Source organism: Mustela putorius, unplaced genomic scaffold (genome assembly GCF_011764305.1).
Source record: "Mustela putorius furo isolate JIRA1106 unplaced genomic scaffold, ASM1176430v1.1 tig00000640_pilon_pilon_pilon, whole genome shotgun sequence".
Classification (NCBI taxonomy): domain Eukaryota; kingdom Metazoa; phylum Chordata; class Mammalia; order Carnivora; family Mustelidae; genus Mustela; species Mustela putorius.
The window spans coordinates 3,253,963-3,278,166 of NW_025421432.1; the positions used below are offsets into that span (position 1 = coordinate 3,253,963).

At 35.0% G+C, this 24,204-nt stretch overlaps 1 long non-coding RNA gene across 2 annotated transcripts in view; it reads left to right on the top strand.

The window, feature by feature from the left end:
* The window catches only part of LOC101672302, a 99,951-nt gene that overhangs the window by 37,820 nt on the left and 37,927 nt on the right, over nucleotides 1-24,204 (top strand). For both annotated transcript variants that reach the window (XR_006607546.1, XR_006607547.1), the window contains one exon: nucleotides 1,853-1,913. This is a non-coding gene — a long non-coding RNA (uncharacterized LOC101672302). The remainder of the gene's footprint in view (nucleotides 1-1,852; nucleotides 1,914-24,204) is intronic.

Below are 24,204 nucleotides of genomic sequence, written 5' to 3' on the forward strand. Positions count from 1 at the left end.
AGTATTGCCCCCATTTTGAACAACAGCTTAAAATGACATATTATCTGAGGGTATCCGATAGTGACTTTATCAGTATCTCATTGTTAATCAGATAGAAATATGCAGATTCAAACTCGTCTGTCTAATCCTAAATCTTCTGATGATATAGATAAATCCAAAATTTAATCACAGTATGGAAGAATTGTCGTAATCTGGCCCTAGCTTTCCTCTCAATCTAATTTTCCATTCCACCTCATCGTGGAAACTGCATTTCAGACAAATGATATGGTAAAATCTTAGTCACAAATCAAATCTTATTTATCTTCCTCTTCCCCTCAGGACCTGGCAAAATATCTTGCTCCAGTAGGAAATCAGTAAATATTTATTGAATTTTCATTAACAGTTCCATTGTCATAAAATGCAGTTTGTATTGTTAAAAAAAAAAAATGGATACTGCTTATCAAATAAAAAAGCAGACAAGTGTTTGGTTTTGTTATTTGAGAATAAAAAACAATTTAGCCAAAATAGCATGATAAATAGTCTGTGACAAATGTTGCAAAACGGAGGAGTTAGTTCTGAGTAAAATTTTAATTAATCCCTGAGCAAAAGAAATATAGTATCAAATATGTACAGTTATTTGAAATATTTGAATATTGAAGTTTTTGTTGTCATAAGCAGTTATAATTTATGTCATTTTGCTTGAATAACATAGCTTCAATGTTGTCTTTTTTGGAACCTGGTAGACTATGAATAAATAAAACAAGGTTTTCCATTTCAGAAACTCATCTCCTTATTGTCTGAAATTGTGTCATTTGCTTTGTATAGTCAGTTTATAATGGAGAATTGTCATATGAATTAATAAACTAAATACCCTTTTCAAATATGCACACAAAACTCTGTTATTAAATATAAAATATATATCCTAATTATAAAATACAGTTGAGCTATTATTACTTGAGATACATTCTCTGGTGAAGTTTCTTTCTTTCTTTTTTTTTAAGTATTTATTTATTTGACAGAGAGAGATCACAAGTAGGCAGGGAGGAGGCAGAGAGAGAGAGAGAGGAGGAAGCAGGCTCCCAAGCCAAAGGCAGAGGCTTTAACCCACTGAGCCGCCCAGGCGCCCCTGTGGTGAAGTTTCTAATGAAATTCTAAAGCCATGTGGTTGGAAGTTCTATCATCATGATATGACTTATATTTTTGGTGTCTTCTGGTTTTATTATTTTCTATGTTGTGGCCCCAAAACATTTATGCCTTCTAACCAATTATCTAACTCTAATTCTAGTCCATTGTGGGAGAAGTCTGTGGCAAAGCTTAAGACAATAAACAACTACTTTTATGTTTCACCATGATGAGGAATGAGTTTTTATTATTCCTGGGCTGGTAGAGGAAGTAAGGTGGGGGCTTCTCAGTGATGGTGTATTAAGTGCATTAAATGAATTTCTTAATCAAATTCTATAACAATCTTTTGAGGGATGATTTTTTTCTTACTCCTATTTAATATGAAGAAAGTGGCATTCCTTTGGTTACACAGCGGAAAGAAGTACTGGACTCTTTTTCTCCCGTAGATTTTAGGTCCATGTGGTTGGAATCTTTCGAGTTAAACTTCAAGCTCTATTAACTTTGAAAGGAGGTAGACCCACTGATCGCAATTTTAGTTTGAGAGAGCTGAAAGGAGCCCTGACACATCCATCTTCAATGTAAACTTGGGAAATATACGTAATCTTCATGAGTTTCAGTTTCATTCTCTATAAAATGAGAATAGTAGCACTTATCTTTTGAGGTTATTGGGATAAATGACATAAAGTGTATAAACCATATTGCCCAGTGCCTGGTATTGAATCCCTTTTGCTGTTTTTATTCCTAATGACAGAAACACTGAAAGTAGTAACCTAATCAGAAATTGAGGCCCTTTCCTAGCAGCCTGTGTTTGGGTGAGTTGTCTCTAACTGAATCATCTGTGTAACTAGAATAAACTTACTATCTCTAAGAATTTTATAAAGATTAAAATTGATAATGTATGCAGTGCTCCTGGCAGAGTATCTGACACATTGTGAGGTCTTAACGTATATTTATGTCTTAGTCTTCTCTGTGTGAATGACCTTAGCTACAATTTTAATGTATAGGAAGTGGGACCACTGAAAGATGCAGGGACCACCAACCAAGTCTGAAAATCTTTATGAGTTTTCAAATCTCTGTGAAACACTATTTGGGTAACGGTGTTTGGATTGGGAGAAATTCTCTAAGGTGCCAAGTTGCAAGTGTGCAATTTATGTGGTTTTTCAGATTAATATGTTATAAAGGAACTTGGCTACTAATTCTGCTTTTAAAAGTTTAACTGCATTACATAGTGAAATTAGAACCTCTGTTTTCAATGTCTAATTTTACAACCTTTTAAAATATAGCTTTTTAAATTAATTTTAGCCAGAGCCAATACCTTAAAATATATAGACTTATTTAAGTAACTCTTTAAGTATATTAAACAACTATCTATTAAGCTAGCCTCAATGAAACTTTAGTTATATTAAACAAATTTATTATTGAATATGACATTTATTATTTTAGGTACTGTCAGTTACAAAGAGAGATCTGTGAGAACACTGCACATGTGTAAACATTAATGTGATCAGCCACAACAAAATCAATTTTGGTGGTCAACTGTAAGAATTTGGTGATTAAAAAAATCAATCATTATATAGTTTTATAGAAAGATTCTTAAATCATTATTTCAACAAAATGGTTTCCCAAACTTTTCTTTTATCATTTGAAAATATTTTCAATTAGTAGAAATTTACATTTTAACATTATTAAGTTTTGTATCATTCCATTGAATCATATCCAGATCTGAAACATTTCTAAGATTTCTAGGAAATAATCCTAATGTCCTAGATTATGAATATCTTATATCTGATCAATGGGATTCCAGCTATGTTCCTTTAACTCTGTCCAACTATATACAATCACTTGTTCATATCTATTTTTAAGTTCTTAAAATTTGCACATGAATTCTGCTAAATACTACAAGTTAACTTACATATGTATATAAAATAGCACTCAGTAGCTTAGATTTTTTTTTTACACTTTTAGGGTGATTTATAAAATTATGAAGAGAATTTTGACTATATGTGTCATACATATTCGTTTTTGAGCCTAACTTATAATAAAACGAGATACCTCTGGATTTGAATTTAACATTTGTGTAAAACAACATAAATATGGTTAACATTTACTTAATGTCCTACACTTCAGAAAAACTTGAGTTTTTCAGTAATACAGGAAAAAATAACAATTGTGTATTTTAGCTACATGATTTTTTTGTTGTTGTTATTATAGTGTTGATTTTAAGAGTATCAAACCAGAGGACTTAAAAGGATTTCTAAATTAATAGCAAGCTGATTATTAAAATACCATGGAAACAGCTAAAATATTTATAAACACCTTAAAATCAAATATAAAATTATAAATAAGACTTGAATTATACTCCCATCACAGTTCAAAATATTTCTGTTCAGTAGAAATAATTCAGTCATTCATTACAAGAGTACTGTATACCAATGATTTTCTGACAGTGAAGCTACAACAGTGAACAAACTAGAAAAAAAAATCATCGTGCATGGAAGCTTTCATTTAATAGGAAAATCAGGCAAAAACCAAGGTAGGTAGTTAATGGTATGGGAAATGATGATATGCTACAAAGCAAAAAATAACAGGGTTTTTGGAAGGAGGTTGCGGGGCTGCGTAGAAGGAAGTATTGGTTTTACAAAATTAAATAGAGTGGTCAGAAAAGATTTCATTGAGAAAGTGACATTTTATTAAAGATCTAAAGGCAGAAAGGAAATACGTCATGCAAATATATGAGGAAAGAACATCTTGGGTCCAGGAAAGAGAAGTGAAAATGGCTTCAAGCCCTGAATAGTTAAGAGGTCAGAGTGAGCAAAGAGAGTAGTATTATGTATGAAAAAACAAGACAACAAGCCCGAAATGGAGTTGCTTATGCTAAACCTTATGTCACAAAGCTGCACCAATCCTTAGCTCTTGGTCAGTTTGTGGTTCCAGTCTAGGGCTTAGAAACACAATTTATATCCTAAAGCCCTTTATGCACTATTGAGTTTTTCATTAGCATAGCTCATGGCTAAAATTTTAAAAGTTGTAAGATTTCTGTGGCTGTCTATAGGTCTTTTTGTGATTATGTATATCTTCTAGATCTTTTTTTTTTTCCTTACCTCTGATGGTATTGCCTAAATTAATTTGAAAGAGAACTTTAGATTATGGTTAAGCTGTTTAATGCCTCATGAAATTTTTATAGTAATCTAAACATAATTGTTAAGAACTAGTAAATAGATGAAAGTAAAAGTTTGTAAAAAGTTTAAATAATAATTATGCTTTATTGTATGTCTACTTTAAAATAATTTCTATATCTTCAGTAACTTAAAACTTTGAAGTTACACTGATAAAAGTTTAGTTACATTCATTGAATATCTACATAATTTCCAAATAAGATGCAATGTTGAAATGTTAGTTACTGAATATAGGTTTATCCACTTTTGGCTTGCATTTACAGAGAAACTAAAGATAATTGGGTGTATTAGTAAACATGTTTTGCGCCACACTGAAAAATTTACTGAGGAAGAATATGCTTCTAGAAATTATAAAATATATTTATAGATTTGCCAATCCACAGAATGTGAGTGTAACCATCCACAATTGTTTACATCTTAGTTTTCACTAGGAATAAAGCATTTTAATCAATATATTTATTTAAAGCTCCTTTAATAAGGTTGAGAGGAAACAACTGTGTATGAAAAGTAGGTAAGGAAAGACTGTTGTTCCAGAAAGAGAAGAAAAAAAAAGAAAAAGACAAAATCTGAATGAACATAAAAAAGCTGTAGGAAGTTTATGGAAAAAGAATCTTGGAAAAGGAGTTTTATGTGTGGTCAAGCTGGCTAAGATTAGAATAGGTTTATTAAATTCTTTTAAAAAATGAGTTTTAATACCTAATGTATACAGGTGCAAAATTAGAATTTGGTTTTCTCCCTATTAACAGGACAAAGGTTTTTTTGGAGTTTTGGTCTGCTCTTGATTAGAGATTGTAAAAGGTTTTTGTCTGTTTGTTTAACCTTTTGAATAATCTGCCTATAAAGCAAAGAATTTTTACCAAATAACCTATTGTGCTTCATGTTATCTCTGAGTTTTTCAAGCTGAGCAACTTGGACAATTGTCTTTAGTAGAGATGGAGAAGAAACAGATTTACACGGTGTGAGTGTGTGTGGTGGTTGATGAGGAGTGACCAGAAAGCTCAATTTGGGTATGAGGATTTGATAATCTTACTAGATAGTCAAGGAGAGATGTCAAGAAACTAAGTTAATTACGTAAAGAAGATGAGCAGAAAACTGTGGGCTCAATGTATCAATCTAGGAATTATCAAAATACTTAAAGCTATTTATGTGTTCACCAAAGATTTGATAGACATTAGAATGTAGATGAAAAGAAATTCAAAGAAACAAACATTAGGCACTCCAACTTTTAGAGTTTGGGGGTAAACAGAAGATTGAGACGGAACTCCTAGAAATATAGTGGAAAACACATGGCACAATGGATAATATAGGACAGTGGAAGAAGAAAGGGAGTGGAAATGAATGATCAAAAAGGACTCACTGGGCAGGTAGAATGAGAATATAAAACTGATTTTAATCTAAGCCTTTAGTTTAGAATGGACTGAATTCAAAGGAATCTTCTGGGGCTGAATTCAAAGGAATCTTCTGTTATTCACCCCCCCCCCAAAAAAAAAGAAATACTACAAATTAGAAAGTGAGGGCAAAAGTTAGTTGTATTTTCTGATACTGACCAGATAATTACAGAATGTTGGGACCATTCTTGGACTACACCCAAGAATACTGAGTAACTAATTCTCAGTCTACTGATACAGAAATGAAATTTTTTGACATTTGGAGAAAGAGGACATTGTTCCTGGACCTTTTAAATAGCTCTGAGACAGAAATATTCACATTTTGGTAGATTTGTGCTATACTGATTACCTCATCTGCTTTTTGTGTTATTGATTTTTTTCCTTTTACTATTTCCCTGCTTGATTTCTGACATTTGCAGTTAAACTCAGAAGTGTAGAGCCTTGTGGCATATTGAAAAATTCCCTTTGCCCTCTTAATTAAATCTGAAATTCAGCCTCCTTTCAGTCACTTGACCTCCTTTATTTCTTGCTTTAGGTTTACTGAAACCATCATTTTGAAAGGAATAGCTAGTATTCATATGATTAAATCTCTAGCCAATGGGCATTTAAATCTTAAACTGCTAGGCCCATTCCTTAACTTTCTAATCTTTAACATGTTTTTGTGAAAGAAAGGATAATCCTTTTGCTACACCAAGGCTCTCTCATTGTTTAGTCTCATCATGTGACTAGTTCTGACCAATGAGTTTTTAGAAGCAGTATTACACTTCAGGCTAAAGCATTTAATTGCTAATGCAAGATTGTCTGGGGCTTTCCTTATTCTTGTTCATTAATGGAACTTTGAGATGGTGGTTTCTCCATCAATCTGGATACCTGAGAAACTACGATGGGCAAAGAGTACTCTATCCCTTAGTTTGAGATAGTGTTTTTGTTTTTTGTTTCTTTAAAGCACAGCATGGTCCAGTGAATCTTGACTGAAACAGTCCTATAGGAAGTCTGCTTCCAAAATTTGTTTCCAAATTTTTTAGATTCAAAAGGATCTAGGAAACAATGATCAATTGACAGGCCATGTAGGGTTGGTTTTGTCACTTAGAATAATTGTTAAGTGTATTTTCACATCTTTAATTTTTATTTCAAAATACATGGTTATAAAAATATTTTTAATTAAAAAGTATGAAACTAACAAATTTTAAATAAAAATATCACCAATAATCTCAATGTATGGTTAAGATTCATTATTTTAATCTTTTTAATATTTCAAATTATTAGTATATTACTTTAGAGTCATAATAAAATACTCATAATAGCTCATCTTGTTTGAGCATTAATTACCTCCTACACACTATTCAAAGACTTTAATATACACTGATTCATTATGTTCACAATAATCTGTAAGGCACTCTCCATTTTAATGGCTGAGAAAATAAGAAGCAAGGAATAACTTGCTCAAGATCACTCAACTAGTGGTTTGTGGGAGATATTTTGTGGAAGCAGTTTGTAGGAGGACCCAGAAAGTCCAATAAGACTTGTACTCAACCACTAGACTAGATTCATGTGTGATTGAATATTTCTTATTCACATCACTTTAGATGTTTCATAATGCACTTGACATTTGGCTGATACTGGACATTATATTCTTCCAATATTTTGTATGAATAATTTTGAGATAAATATTGGGCAAACTTTCCTCCTTGTAGTTCAGAGTATTTCTATGACTTAGGTTCCTAGAAGTGTCTATTTTGGCTGAAAGAACATAAACATTCTTTGGTATCTGAATAAAAATTTCATAGTAATATTTTTTAATATATTGTATTAAATATATTTAATATATTGTATTGAATATGTTGTATTAAACAACAGTATATTGTATTTAATATATTGTATTAAACAAACAATACAATATATTTAATATGTTGTATTGTATTGAGTAATACATGAAAGAGTGCCCATTGAATGGACATGGATATAAATCCAACCCAGAATCATGGGTAAACAATAGTGTAGGATGGACTAAGGGTCTCAACTTTGACACGAGAAGTATGGAAGGGTATAATATTGTATTATACAATTACTTTAATCTGTCTACCACGTGACCTAAATCCACTTTCTATACCTAAATCTACTTAGATAAGATACTCATATTTTGGTTTCACATTGATTTGAGCATATTTTAAATAACAGTGTCTAGTAACAGTGTTACTTGGTTAGAAAATGAGCAAAATAACTGAAAAACCCTGTGCAACACTGTATCAGGGCTAAAGGAAATGTTACACTGTTCAATTTTAAATTAAGAGGACAAAATAAACTCCTAATGTGGTAGATAAATCCAAAAGCATGAAGAAAATGTTTACCAGATTGAAATAACAAAGGAGAACAGATTAACCTAATCCAGAAATGAATAACAGAATTACTATGCTTCTTTTGTTAAGCATTAATTTTTCATAGGCTTTAAAAGGATTTGACTTATTTCTTGTAGTTATAGAATGTACAAAATCCATTGCCAATGACACTCATTATGCACAGTGAACCTGGTGTGTTAGCAATGAAGTGAGACATATTTAAATGTAAAGAGTAATACTGAGAGAATTCTCTGCACCCATTCATTTGCATTGCAAGTAGATTCTGAAAGGTAATCAGAAGTTTTCTAGAAAAAAGAATATACTACATTTTCCCCCTCCTTTTTCCAATTGTAATAGAAGAGTTCTTGTCTTCAAAGTTTTACTGTTGTTTACATGACTTCCTTCTTAGGACTCTACTATTATTCTGAACAGTGGACAAAGAGAAAAAAATAGCTGAAAGATGTTAAGATTATTTTGTAGCTTTTATCTCTAAGAAGACAGTGTGTATCAGCCAATGCCTATAATTAAGTCTGGGCTGTTTAACTGTGACAAGTCACTTAAATTTTCTGGCTTTAGGTTATATGCAAAAAGCTTGGTAGTTGTCATAACTATTCTTTTTAAATTTAATTTTATTTATTTATTTATTTGACAGAGACAGAGAGATCACAAGTAGGCACAGAGACAGGCAGAGAGAGGGGGGAAGCAGGCTCCCTGCTGAGCAGAGAGCCCGATGCAGGATTCAATCCCAGGACCCTGGAATCGTGACCTGAGCCGAAGGCAGAGGCTTAACCCACTGAACCACCCAGGTGCCCCATTCATAACTATTCTATTAAAAGGGTTGTTGTGAGGTTGTTAGCTTTGAATGAGCAAGTGTATGTGATGGGTAAACCATAATAGTTATTTTAGATACAAAAAAATGTGACATACTATAAGAAATTCATATTTAGTAGATGTTTATTAACTCTCTTCCCCATTCTAATCTGCTGTATATTAAAATTCCATTCATAGCTTGACCAGTGGGGCTTTTTTATAATCTTTTAGGTCATATTGCTTTTGTTAATTTCTTAATTTCTGTGACCCTAGGGGCCACCCAGTGTATGTATGTAGTAGATAGTTGAAGTAAATAGACATTCAGGATACTTGCATTTGGAATCCAGTGTTATACTCAATCTTCAGTTGTAATAATTATTTGATTTAGCTATCTAATACCTCTTACCATTGCTTCTGCTGTGCCTTTCCTAATTCAATGTACGACTATGAAAGAAAATAAAAATTTAAGATAACTCACTCTTAGTAAACCTCTAAAGTGCTTCTTTAAATGAAACCAAATGGTATTATGCTACCAAGTGGAAGGTATTACTTTTATTTCTGAACATTTTTAGCATGAAATACATATTTCAGAATTTGATATTAACTATCATATTGTCTACTGAGATATGTTATTTCCTTTTCAACTCAATTGTAAGTTCTTTAGGATCAGGGTATTATATCTTACATACGATTTTCCTTTGTAGTTCTATTATAATACCATAAAAATAATAGATGATAATAATTTATTTATTTTTTATTTTTTTATTAACATATAATGTATTATTATCCCCAGGGGTACAAGTCTGTGAATTGCCAGGTTTACACACTTCACAGCACTCACCATATCCTCCCCAATTCCATAACCCAACCACCTTCTCCCTAGCCCCCTCCCCCTGGCAACCCTCAGTTTGCTTTGTGAGATTAAGAGTCTCTTATGGTTTGTCTCCCTCCCAATCCCATCTTGTTTCATTTTTTCCTTCCCTACCCTCCAAGGCCCCCATGTTGCCTCTCTGCTGCCTCATATCAGGGGGATCATATGATAATTGCCTTTCTCTGATTGACTTATTTCACTCAACATAATGCCCTCTAGTTCCATCTATGTCATTGCAAATGGCAAGATTTCATTTCTTTTAATGGCTGCATAGTATTCCATTGTATATATATACCACTTCTCCTTTATCTTTTCATCTGATGATTGACATCTAGGTTCTTTCCATAGTTTGGCTATTGTGGACATTGCTGCTACAAACATTTGTGTGCAAGTATCCTTTCTAATCACTACATTTGTATCTTTAGGGTAAATACCCAGTAGTGCAATTGCTGGGTTGTAGGGTAGCTCTATTTTCAGCTTTTTGAGGAACCTCCATGCTGTTTTCCAGAGTGGTTGTACCATTGCATTCCCACCAACAGTGTAGGAGGGTTTCCATTTCCACATCCTTGCCAGCATCTGTCGTTTCCTGACTTGTAAATTTTTGCCATTCTGACTGGTGTGAGGTGGTATCTCATTGTGGTTTTGATTTGTATTTCCCTGATGCCAAGTGATGTGGAGCACTTTTTCATGTGTTTGTTGGATAATAATAATAATTATTATTTTTAAAGATTTTATTTATTTATTTGACAGACAGAAATCATAAGTAGGCAGAGAGACAGGCAGAGAGAGAGGAGGAACCAGGTTCCCCGCTGAGCAGAGAGCCTGATGCAGGGCTCGATCCCAGGACCCTGGATCATGACCTGAGCTGAAGGCAGAGGCTTAACCCACTGAGCCACCCAGGCACCCCGATGATAATTATTTTTATGTATTGATTATATTAAATATTTTCTGAGCTACATGTTATCAACAACTGCCTTCTCTTTCTTTACAGTGTTTTATAAACTACTTTCATTATAACTCCTTATGTTATATGACACATACTTTTAAATACAATCTGATGTACGAAAATGGCTCTTTATAAATGGAAGAGCAATACATAGTTTTTTCTCTGAGACATTAATAGAGAACTATAGAAAGCATTCTTTGGAACTCCCAAATTAGGCAGACTGAATATATTGTAGATAGTGAAGCTGATCTCAATGTAATTCTACCAAGTTCTCATTTGAGAAATGGATCAGGGTGGGAACAGAGCAATCAACAGGATAATTAAGATGACTATCATAGGATTTATGTATAATCTTGTTGAGGAGTCCCAAGGTATTATTTTTAAGAATTCCTTTGAAATTGAAAGGGACAACTGGGATTCTTAAGAATGAGAGAAAAAATAGATATCTGCTAGTTGGGATTAAAGATGCCGTTATATCAATGGATTCTATAAATAAATAATGATAGAAATTAACCTCTTCTTTCTAAATGACATTCAAATAGTATTTCTATTTAGGTAGCATGCATCTTCACTTCTGTTATAAAATATAAAACTTAATATATCATTAACTAGTTTGACTATATTTAGGAGTCGTTTGGAGCGAGATTTCAGCCTCCATATCTAGATCAAATGTAAGAATATACAGATTGGTGATCCTAAATCCCAAAACTGCTCTGGGAATACACAGAGTTAAAAGCCGTCGTCCAGTGCATGTCTACTGGTTCTCAGACAACTTAGTATTAGCATTTAGTAGTTATTTCTGCCATGTCATGGAAGGCCTTGTTTTTTTTTTTTTTTTTGAATTTTAATTTTTTTAAACTTATTTTGTTTAAATTCAATTATTTAATATATTGTTTGTCATTAGTTTCAGATGTTGAATTCAGTAATTTATTAGTTTCTTATAACACCTACTGCACATTACATCAAGTGCCCTCTGTAATGTCCATCACCCAGTTACCCTGTCCCCTTCCCTCCAGCAACTCTCAGTTTCTTTCCTATAGTTAAGAGCCTCTTATGGTTTGTCTCCCTCTCTGATGTTTGTCTTGTTTTATTTTTCCCTCCCTTCCCCCATGATCCTCTGTTTCACTTCTTAAATTCCACATATGAGTGAAATCATATGATAATTGTCTTTCTCTGATTGTTGTATTTTGCTCAGCATAATACCTTCTAGTTCTATCTATATTGATGTAAATAGTAAAATTTCATCCTTTTTGATGACTATTACTCCATTGTATATATACACCACTTCTTCTTTATCGATTCATCTCTCAATGGGCATCTGAACTCTTTCCATATTTTGTCTATTGTGGACACGGCTGCTATAAACATTGGTGTGAAGGTGCCTCTTTGGATCACAATTTTGTATCCTTTGGGTAAATACCTAGTGGTGCAATTGCTGGGTCATAAGGTAGTTCTATGTTTACTTTCTTGAGGAATCTGCATATTATTTTCTAGAATGGCTGGTACCAGTGTGACTTCTCATCAAAAGTGTAAGAGGGTTCCCCTTTTTCTGCACTGTTGCCAGCATTTGTTGTTTCCTGACTTGTTAATTGTAGCCATCTGACTGGTGTGAGGTGATATTTCATTGGGGTTTTGATTTATATTTACCTGATGACAAGTGATGTTGAGCATTTTTTTGTGTGTCTTTTGGTCATTTGTTTTTCTTCTTTGGAGAAATGTCTGTTTATGTCTTCTTACCATTTCTTGATTGAATTATTATTTTTTTATTTTTATTTTTTTAGTTTGAGAAGTTCTTAATAGATCCTGGGTACTAGCCTTTTATCTGACAAGATATTTGCTAATATCTTCTCCCATTTTGTAGGTTGTCTTTTGGTTTTGTCAACTGTTTGCTTTGCTGTGAAAAAGCTTTTTATCTGGATGAAGTCCTGATAGTTCATTTTTGCTTTTGTTTTCCTTGTCCTTGGAGACGTGTCTGGCAAGAAGTTGCTATGGTCCATGTCAAAGAGGTTGCTGCCTGTGTTCTCTTCCAGGATTTTGGTGGATTCCTTTCTCATATTTAGGTCTTTCATCCATTTTCAGTCTATTTTTGTGTACAATATGAGAAAATGGTCCAGTTTCATTTTTCTGCATGTGGCTGTCCATTTTTCTCAACACAATTTGTTGAAGAGACTTTTTTCCCACTAGATATTTTTTCCTGTCTTGTCAAAAATTAGTTGACCACAGAGTTGAGGGTCCATATCTGGGTTTTTTATTCTGTTCTATTGATTGATGTGTCTGTTTTTGTGCCAACCATACTGTCTTGATGATTAATTACAGTTTTGTAATAGAGCTTGAAGTCCAGCATTGTGATGCCACCAGCTCTGGCTTTCTTTTTTGATATTCCTCTGGCTCTTCACGTTCTTTTCTGGTTTCATATAAATTTTAGGATTATTTGTTCCAGCTCTTTGAAAAATGTTGATGGTATCTTGATAGGGATTACATTGATTTTGTAGATTTCTCTGGGTAGTATACACATTTTAACAATATGTTTTTCCAATCCATGAGCATGGTATGCTTTTCCATTTCTTTTTTTCCTCTTCAATTTCTTTCATACGTGTTCTATAGTTTTCAGAGTACAGATCCTTTACCTCTTTGGTTAGCTTTATTCCTAGGTATCTTATAGTTGTTGGTGCAATTGTAAATTGTTAATTTCTCTTTCCTCTGTCTCACTGTTAATGTGTAGAAATGCAACTGATTCCTATGATTGATTTTATATTCTGCCACTTTGCTGAATTCCTGTATGAGTTCTGGCAATTTTGTGGTGGAGTCTCTTGGGTTTTCCATAAGAGTATCATGTCATCTGGAAAGAGTGAGAGTTTGACTTCTTTGCTACTTTGGATGATGTTTTTTTCTTTTTCTTGTCTGATTGCTGAGGCTAGGGACTTCTAGTACTGTGTAAAACAACAGTCGTGAGAGTGGACATCCCTGTCATGTTCCTGACCTCAGCTCTCAGTTTTTCACATTGAGAATGACATTCACCGTGGGCTTTTGGTATATGGCTTTTATGATATTGAGGTATGTTCGTCTATCCCTACACTATGGAAAATTTTAATCAAGAAAGTATGTTGTATTTTGTCAAATGCTTTTTCTACATCAATTGAGAGAATCATATGGTTCTTGTCTTTTCTTTTATTAATGTAGTATATCACATTGATTGATTTGTGGATGTTAAACCACCCTTGCAGCCCAAAAATAAATCTCACTTCGTTATGGTGAATAATCCTTTTAATGTGGTGTTGGATCCTATTGGCTAGTATCTTAGTGAGAATTTTTGCATCCATGTTCACTGAGGATATGGGTCTGTAATTTTCTTTTTTGGTGAGGTCTTTATCTGGTTTTGAGATCAAGGTAATGCTGACCTCATAGAAAGAGTTTGGAAGTTTTTCTTCCATTTCTATTTTTTGAAACAGCTTCAGAAGATTAGGTATTAATTCTTCTTTAATTGTTTGGTAGAATTCCCCTAGGAAGCCATCTGGCCTTGGACTCTTGTTTATTGGGAGTTTTTTGATTACTGTTTCAAGTTCCTTGCTGGTTTTGGGTCTGTTCTGGTTTTCTATTTCTTTCTGTTTCAGTTTTGATCATTTATATTTTAATTCCAGTTAATTGATATATGGTGTAGTATTAGTTTCAAGTGTAAATATAATAATTTAACATTTCCATACATCACCCTGTATTTATCACAACAAATGTACTCCTTAATTTCCATGATGTATTAAACCCATCCCATTTCCCCACCTCCCCTCTGGTAACTATCAGTTCCTTCTATATAGTTAAGAATATGTTTCTTGGTTTGCCTCTCTCTCACTCTCTCTTTTTTTTCCTTTGCTCATTTGTTTTGTTTCTTACATTGTGCACAGGAGTCAAATCATTGGTATTTGTCTCTCTCTGACTGACTTATTTCACTTAAGCTAATACTCTCTTGGCCCATCCATATCATCGCAAATAACCAGATATCATTCTTTGTTATGGCTGAGTAATATCCCACTGTTTATGTATGTGTGTGTTGTGTGTATATCTTTTCATTATCCATTTTTCAGTTTTTGAACACTAGGGTTGTTTCCATAGTTTGGTTATTATAGATAATATTACTGAAACTTTGGGTGCACGTATCCCCTCTTTTTGACTCTTTGATTTTAGTTTTCATTATTTTTGAGTTTCACATTTTTATTTAAATTCCAGTTAATTTATAATGTAATATTAGTTTCAGATATAGAATTTAGTGATTTATTACTTACATACAACACTCAGTATTCATTACCAGTGCCCTCCTTAATCCCCAACACTCATTGAACCCATCCCCCTCCACTTGCCCTCCAGCAACCCTCAGTTTCATGTCTATAGTTAAAAGTCTTTAATGATTTACTTCTCTCTTCTCCCCACCATGTTCATTTGTTTTGTTTCTTAAATTCCACATATGAATGAAATCCTATGGTATTTTCTTTCTCTGACTCATTTAATTAACATAGTACCTTCTATCTCCATCCATGTCGGAAATGAAAGATTTCATTCTTTTTGATGACTAATATTCCTGTGTGTGCGTGTGTGTGTGTGTGTGTATTACATACACATACTGCATCTTCTTTATCTATTCATCGGTCAGTGGACATTTGGGCTCTTTCCATAATTTGGCTATTGGTGACAATGCTTCTTACGACATCAGGGTGCATGAGTCCCTTTAAATCAGTATTTTTTTTCTTTTGGGTAAATCCATATTAGTTCAATTGAAGTACTGTAGGATAATTCTATTTTTAAATTTTTGAGGAACCACCATATTGTTTTCCAGAGTGGCTGTACCAGTTTGCATTCTCACCAAAAGTATAAGAGGATTCCCCTTTTGCCACATCCTCACCAATATCTGTTATTTTTTGTGTTGTTGACTTTAGCTATTGTGACAGCTGTGAGGTGATATCTCATTGTAGTTTTGATTTCTATTTTCCTGATGATTAGTGATGTTGAGCATCTTTTCATGTGCCTGTTAGGCCTTGTTGTTTTGCATATTGGCATTTCCTATGATGTTATCTTATACTCTGTATTTAAAAAAACAAAGTACTGTTTTATAACAGATAAAATTTAGATTTTGATGTCATCTGAAGAGTAGAGAGAGAACTTTAGAAAATTATTTCACTGTTTATTTCTAATATTCATTTGATATTCATTGAAACTATCTTTGTGGGCGGTCTAAAAATAGTAAAACTTATATGTATCTATTCGTGTCTTCAAGGCCCTGAATGAGAAGAATGGGAATTTTTCATCATCAGTCATAAATGTGATGTTAAGTCTAGCTTGAAACATTGAGTCATATATTAAATCAACTATTACAATTGTTGATTTAATGGAGTAGAAACATTTGTTTCTAGTTAGATTCTTCATGTAGAAACATGGTTAGAATGGAACTCAGTTCTTGTTTTCCAATTTCAAAGATTTCTCTGCTTAAAATTTTAGTGTAAATTTTTAAAATAGTCTCCTTATAATATACAGTTTGAGGATAAAAATAAAATCTGCTGTTTCTGCTAAGTCTTTTGCTTTACTATAGGTAAATAGACCAGTTTAGATATTAAGTATTTTAAAAGTTGCATGTGTCTATAATGATGCAGATTATCAAACAAATAAAGAGATCCTGAATTTTACCAGAAGATAATTCAAAATAACAAGGTACCATTTAAAATGCACATACACCTGGGCCTCTAAATTTTACCTGTCTGTTTCTCCAAAAATCAAACTTAAAACTTGTTCACAGGAACCCATAAATTGAACCATGTTCTTATAAAAATACAGCATTAAAAATTAGGCATCTGGGTATCTGGAACTCAAACTGCCTTTAAACATTAAAATCAATGCTTAAATTTCTTCTAAAAGTGAATAGGAAATGAGTCCTGGCTGTGAATTTTATGCGGCCAGGAACCTTCTGCAGGTGGGATGTTGAATTATCCAACCACTTGGTGTGAAACTAGACATACTCAAGATAAATCTCAAATAGATGTCATTAAAATAACATGACCTGGGTCTTTGGTTTGATGTTCTATTTGACCATTTTCTAAAAGGGGGCAGTTAAATTGTTCCATACATTATGCATGGTTGGTTATTGTAAATACATTTATGTTTGTCACTGACTTATATGTATCTAAATAATGGCAAACTAAAATTGGAAGTACAAGATTAATTTAAATTGATGAAGGTCATATATTTGTTTTTAATATATAAGGTTTCAGACTTGACTGAATTTTAAAGGCTTTTTACTCAGATCAATGAATATGGGACCACAAGAGATCATTCAAAGAATATTCTGAGTACTGAGTTCTCTGCATTTATTTAGACATAGGGAGTCTGTGAATACATGTTTTTTTTTTTTTGTAGTTGTCATAATTATTTAATTTTTAAATTCTATTTTAGGAATGCATTAAAATTTAAAGACATGGAGCACTAGTCTAACAGAAAAACAAGTAGAAAAAAGCAAATTGTACTGACCAGTCGCTATGTTCACAATGTATTAAAATGAAGAAACTCCTTCTCTTTGTTATTTATAAGACTGAGGTTCCTTTGCATTGCTCTCAAATTGTGAGAGAAAATAATTCTTAAGTCACATTGAAAATGTCACCATTCTTTTTTTTTTCTTTTTTTTTTTAAGATTTTATTTATTTATTTGACAGAGAGAGATCACAAGTAGACAGAGAGGCAGGCAGAGAGAGGGAGAGAGAGAGAGGCAAGCAGGATCCCTGCTGAGCAGAGAGCCCGATGCGGGACTCGATCCCAGGACGCTGAGATCATGACCTGAGCTGAAGGCAGCGGCTTAACCCACTGAGCCACCCAGGCGCCCCGAAAATGTCACCATTCTGACATGGAACAATTTTCCTCCTCTTACTCAGGAGAGCAGGGACTGTGAATGATGAGATTTCATATCAAAGGTCAGGACCTGATGTTCAGGTTTAGAACTCTCTCCAAAATTCAGGGAGAAGGTTTAAGAAGGAGAAGTAAATATTAATCAGCAAAACTATTACCAAAACTACTAAGTCAAAATACATGGAAAGTCATGAAAGCCAAACTTTTTAAGAGATTCACCCTAAAGCCATGGGTGAGCTGAAAAGAAGATAGATATAAAAATAGAAACTGCATCTTGTCTTACTCACTGTAATGCTAAAGACCAAGTTGGAGACAGGCTGGTCAGGGCTTCTTATCTTGTTTAACTTAATTAAAAAGTCCAGGTAGACCAGATACAACTTGAGAAATCTATTATGGAAAAGAAGATTAGTGATGTTTTCAATATTTTTTTTTAAGATTTTATTTATTTATTGGACAGAGAGAGATTACAAGTAAGCGGAGACGCAGGCAGAGAGAGAGAGGAGGAAGCAGGCTCCCTGCTGATCAGAGAGCCCAATGTGGGACTCGATCCCAGGACCCTGAGATCATGACCTGAGCCGAAGGCAGCGGCTTAACCCACTGAGCCACCCAGGCCCCATGTTTTCAATATTTTTTTTTTTTAATTTTTTATTTTTTATAAACATATATTTTTATCCCCAGGGGTACAGGTCTGTGAATCACCAGGTTTACACACTTCACAGCACTCACCAAATCACATACCCTCCCCAATGTCCATAATCCCACCCCCTTCTCCCAAACCCCCTCCCCCCGGCAACCCTCAGTTTGTTTTGTGAGATTAAGAGTCACTTATGGTTTGTCTCCCTCCCAATCCCATCTTGTTTCATTTATTCTTCTTCTACCCACTTAATCCTCCATGTTGCATCACCACTTCCTCATATCAGGGAGATCATGTGATAGTTGTCTTTCTCTGCTTGACTTATTTCGCTAAGCATGATACGCTCTAGTTCCATCCATGTTGTTGCAAATGGCAAGATTTCATTTCTTTTGATGGCTGCATAGTATTCCATTGTGTATATATACCACATCTTCTTGATCCATTCATCTGTTGATGGACATCTAGGTTCTTTCCATAGTTTGGCTATTGTGGACATTGCTGCTATAAACATTCGGGTGCATGTGTCCCTTTGGATCACTACATTTGTATCTTTAAGGTAAATACCCAATAGTGCAATTGCTGGGTCACAGGGCAGTTCTATTTTCAACATTTTGAGGAACCTCCATGCTGTTTTCCAGAGTGGCTGCACCAGCTTGCATTCCCACCAACAGTGTAGGAGGGTTCCCCTTTCTCCGCATCCTCGCCAGCATCTGTCATTTCCTGACTTGTTGATTTTAGCCATTCTGACTGGTGTGAGGTGATATCTCATTGTGGTTTTGATTTGTATTTCCCTGATGCCGAGTGATATGGAGCACTTTTTCATGTGTCTGTTCGCCATCTGGATGTCTTCTTTGCAGAAATGTCTGTTCATGTCTTCTGCCCATTTCTTGATTGGATTATTTGTTCTTTGGGTGTTGAGTTTGCTAAGTTCTTTATAGATTCTAGACACTAGTCCTTTATCTGATATGTCGTTTGCAAATATCTTCTCCCATTCTATCAGTTGTCTTTTGATTTTGTTAACTGTTTCCTTTGCTGTGTAAAAGCTTTTGATCTTGATGAAATCCCAGTAGTTCATTTTTTCCCTTGCTTCCCTTGCCTTTTGCGTTGTTCCTAGGAAGATGTTGCTGCGGCAGAGGTCGAAGAGGTTGCTGCCCGTGTTCTCCTCAAGGATTTTGATGGATTCCTTTCGTACATTGAGGTCCTTCATCCATTTTGAGTCTATTTTTGTGTGTGGTGTAAGGAAATGGTCCAATTTCATTTTTCTGCATGTGGCTGTCCAATTTTCCCAGCACCATTTATTGAAAAGGCTGTCTTTTTTCCATTGGACATTCTTTCCTGCTTTGTCGAAGATTAGTTGACCATAGATTTGAGGGTCTATTTCTGGGCTCTCTATTCTGTTCCATTGATCTATGTGTCTGTTTTTGTGCCAGTACCATGCTGTCTTGATGATGACAGCTTTGTAATAGAGCTTGAAGTCCGGAATTGTGATGCCACCAACGTTGGCTTTCTTTTTCAATATCCCTTTGGCTATTCGAGGTCTTTTCTGGTTCCATATAAATTTTAGAATTATTTGTTCCATTTCTTTGAAAAAGATGGATGGTACTTTGATAGGAATTGCATTAAATGTGTAGATTGCTTTAGGTAGCATAGACATTTTCACAATATTTATTCTTCCAATCCAGGAGCATGGAACATTTTTCCATTTCTTTGTGTCTTCCTCAATTTCTTTCATGAGTACTTTATAGTTTTTCTGAGTATAGATTCTGTGTCTCTTTGGTTAGGTTTATTCCTAGGTATCTTATGGTTTTGGATGCAATTGTAAATGGGATTGACTCCTTAATTTCTCTTTCTTCTGTCTTGCTGTTGGTGTAGAGAAATGCAACTGATTTCTGTGCATTGATTTTATATCCTGACACTTTACTGAATTCCTGTATAAGTTCTAGCAGTTTTGGAGTGGAGTCTTTTGGGTTTTCCACATATAGTATCATATCATCTGCGAAGAGTGATAATTTGACTTCTTCTTTGCCGATTTGGATGCCTTTAATTTCCTTTTGTTGTCTGGTTGCTGAGGCTAGGACCTCTAGTACGATGTTGAATAGCAGTGGTGATAATGGACATCCCTGCCGTGTTCCTGACCTTAGCGGAAAAGCTTTCAGTTTTTCTCCATTGAGAATGATATTTGCGGCGGGTTTTTCATAGATGGCTTTGATGATATTGAGGTATGTGCCCTCTATCCCTACACTTTGAAGAGTTTTGATCAGGAAGGGATGTTGTACTTTGTCAAATGCTTTTTCAGCATCTATTGAGAGTATCATATGGTTCTTGTTCTTTCTTTTATTGATGTGTTGTATCACATTGACTGATTTGCGGATGTTGAACCAACCTTGCAGCCCTGGAATAAATCCCACTTGGTCGTGGTGAATAATCTTTTTAATGTACTGTTGAATCCTATTGGCTAGTATTTTGTTGAGTATTTTCGCATCTGTGTTCATCAAGGACATCGGTCTATAGCTCTCTTTTTTGGTGGGATCCTTGTCTGGTTTTGGGATCAAGGTGATGCTGGCCTCATAAAATGAGTTTGGAAGTTTTCCTTCCATTTCTATTTTTTGGAACAGTTTCAGGAGAATAGGAATTAGTTCTTCTTTAAATGTTTGGTAGAATTCCCCCGGGAAGCCGTCTGGCCCTGGGCTTTTGTTTGTTTGGGGATTTTTAATGACTGTTTCAATCTCCTTACTGGTTATGGGTCTGTTCAGGCTTTCTATTTCTTCCTGGTTCAGTTGTGGTAGTTTATATGTTTCTAGGAATGCATCCATTTCTTCCAGATTGTCAAATTTATTGCCGTAGAGTTGCTCATAGTATGTTCTTATAATAGTTTGTATTTCTTTGGTGTTAGTTGTGATCTCTCCTCTTTCATTCATAATTTTATTTATTTGGGTCCTTTCTCTTTTCTTTTTGATAAGTCGGGCCAGGGGTTTATCAATTTTATTAATTCTTTCAAAGAACCAGCTCCTAGTTTCGTTGATTTGTTCTATTGTTTTTTTGGTTTCTATTTCATTGATTTCTGCTCTGATCTTTATGATTTCTCTTCTCCTGCTTGGCTTAGGGTTTCTTTCTTGTTCTTTCTCCAGCTCCTTTAGGTGTAGGGTTAGGTTGTGTACCTGAGACCTTTCTTGTTTCTTGAGAAAGGCTTGTACCGCTATATATTTTCCTCTCAGGACTGCCTTTGTTGTGTCCCACAGATTTTGAACCGTTGTATTTTCATTATCATTTGTTTCCATGATTTTTTTCAATTCTTCTTTAATTTCCCGGTTGACCCATTCATTCTTTAGAAGGATACTGTTTAGTCTCCATGTATTTGGGTTCTTTCCAAACTTCCTTTTGTGGTTGAGTTCTAGCTTTAGAGCATTGTGGTCTGAAAATATGCAGGGAATGATCCCAATCTTTTGATACCGGTTGAGTCCTGATTTAGGACCGAGGATGTGATCTATTCTGGAGAATGTTCCATGTGCACTAGAGAAGAATGTGTATTCTGTTGCTTTGGGATGAAATATTCTGAATATATCTGTGATGTCCATCTGGTCCAGTGTGTCATTTAAGGTCTTTATTTCCTTGCTGATCTTTTGCTTGGATGACCTGTCCATTTCAGTGAGGGGAGTGTAAAAGTCCCCTACTATTATTGTATTATTGTTGATGTGTTTCTTTGATTTTGTTATTAATTGGTTTATATAGTTGGCTGCTCCCACATTGGGGGCATAGATATTTAAAATTGTTAAATCTTCTTGTTGGACAGACCCTTTGAGTATGATATAGTGTCCTTCCTCATCTCTTATTATAGTCTTTGGCTTAAAATCTAATTGATCTGATATAAGGATTGCCACTCCTGCTTTCTTCTGATGTCCATTAGCATGGTAAATTCTTTTCCACCCCCTCACTTTAAATCTGGAGGTGTCTTCGGGCTTAAAATGTGTTTCTTGGAGGCAACATATAGATGGGTTTTGTTTTTTTATCCATTCTGATACCCTCTGTCTTTTGACAGGGGCATTTAGCCCATTCACATTCAGGGTAACTATTGAGAGATATGAATTTAGTGCCATTGTATTGCCTGTAAGGTGACTGTTACTGTATATGGTCTCTGTTCCTTTCTGATCTACCACTTGTAGGCTCTCTCTTTGCTTAGAGGACCCCTTTCAATATTTCCTGTAGAGCTGGTTTGGTATTTGCAAATTCTTTCAGTTGTTGTTTGTCCTGGAAGCTTTTAATCTCTCCTTCTATTTTCAATGATAGCCTAGCTGGATATAGTATTCTTGGCTGCATGTTTTTCTCGTTTAGTGCTCTGAAAATATCATGCCAGCTCTTTCTGGCCTGCCAGGTCTCTGTGGATAAGTCAGCTGCCAATCTAATATTTTTACCATTGTATGTTACAGACTTCTTTTCCCGGGCTGCTTTCAGGATTTTCTCTTTGTCATTGAGACTTGTAAATTTTACTATTAGGTGACGGGGTGTGGGCCTATTCTTATTGATTTTGAGGGGCATTCTCTGAACCTCCTGAATTTTGATGCTCGTTCCCTTTGCCATATTGGGGAAATTCTCCCCAATAATTCTCTCCAGTATACCTTCTGCTCCCCTCTCACTTTCTTCTTCTTCTGGAATCCCAATTATTCTAATGTTGTTTCGTCTTATGGTGTCACTTATTTCTCGAATTCTCCCCTCGTGGTCCAGTAGCTGTTTGTCCCTCTTTTGCTCAGCTTCTTTATTCTCTGTCATTTGGTCTTCTATATCACTAATTCTTTCTTCTGCCTCATTTATCCTAGCAGTTAGAGCCTCCATTTTTGATTGCACCTCATTAATAGCTTTTTTGATTTCACCTTGGTTAGATTTTAGTTCTTTTATTTCTCCAGAAAGGGCTTTTATATCTCTCGAGAGGGTTTCTCTAATAACTTCCATGCCTTTTTCGAGCCCGGCTAGAACCTTGAGTATTGTCATTCTGAACTCTAGATCTGACATATTACCAATGTCTGTATTGATTAGGTCCCTAGCCTTTGGTACTGCCTCTTGTTCTTTTTTTTGTGTTGAATTTTTACGTCTTGTCATTTTGTCCAGATAAGAGTAAATGAAGGGGCAAGTAAAATACTAAAAGGGTGGCAACAACCCCAGGAAAATATGCTTTAACCAAATTAGAAGAGATCCAAAATCGTGAGTGGGGAGAAAGGGGATAAAAAGAGGTTCAAAAAGGAAGAAAGAAAAAAGAAAAAAAAAAAAAGAAAAGAAAAGAATATTTTTAAAAAAAGAAAACACCTAAGAAAAATGTAAAAAATATATATATATATATTAGATAAACTAGTAAAAAATCGTTAAAAAAGAAAAAGGTAACAGTTAAAAAAAAATTTTTACCCGAAGGCGAGAAAAAAAAAAAATGAAAAAGAAAAAATTAAATTAACTGCAAGACTAAAAAAAATCACAGGAAAAAAGCCATGAGTTCCGTGCTTGGCTTTCTCCTCCTCTGGAATTCTGCTGCTCTCCTTGGTATTGAAACTGCACTCCTTGGTAGGTGAACTTGGTCTCGGCTGGATTTCTTGTTGATCTTCTGGGGGAGGGGCCTGTTGTAGTGATTCTCAAGTGTCTTTGCCCCAGGCGGAATTACACCGCCCTTACCCGGGGCCGGGGTGAGTAATCCCCTCGGGTTTGCTTTCAGGAGCTTTTGTTCCCTGAGCGCTTTCCTTAGAGTTCCGGAGGTTGGGAATACAAATGGCGGCCTCCTGGTCTCCGGCCCGGAGGAGCTGAGAGCCCAGGGCCCCACTCCTCAGTGCGCGCTCAGAGAACCGCGCCCAGTTACTCCCGTCTGCCTGACCTCCGGCCGCGCTCCGCGCTCACCGAGCCTGTGACCGGTTCAAGGTAACACGGAGCTGCGAGCTTACTGTCGGCTCTGTCTCTGTAGCCGGCTTTCCCGTTCCAATACCCGCAAGCTCTGCGACACTCAGACACCCCCGATCCTTCTGTGACCCTTCGGGACCTGAGGCCACGCTGACCCCGCGTGGGCTTCGCCCCGGTTTAGCCTCTGGAGCGATG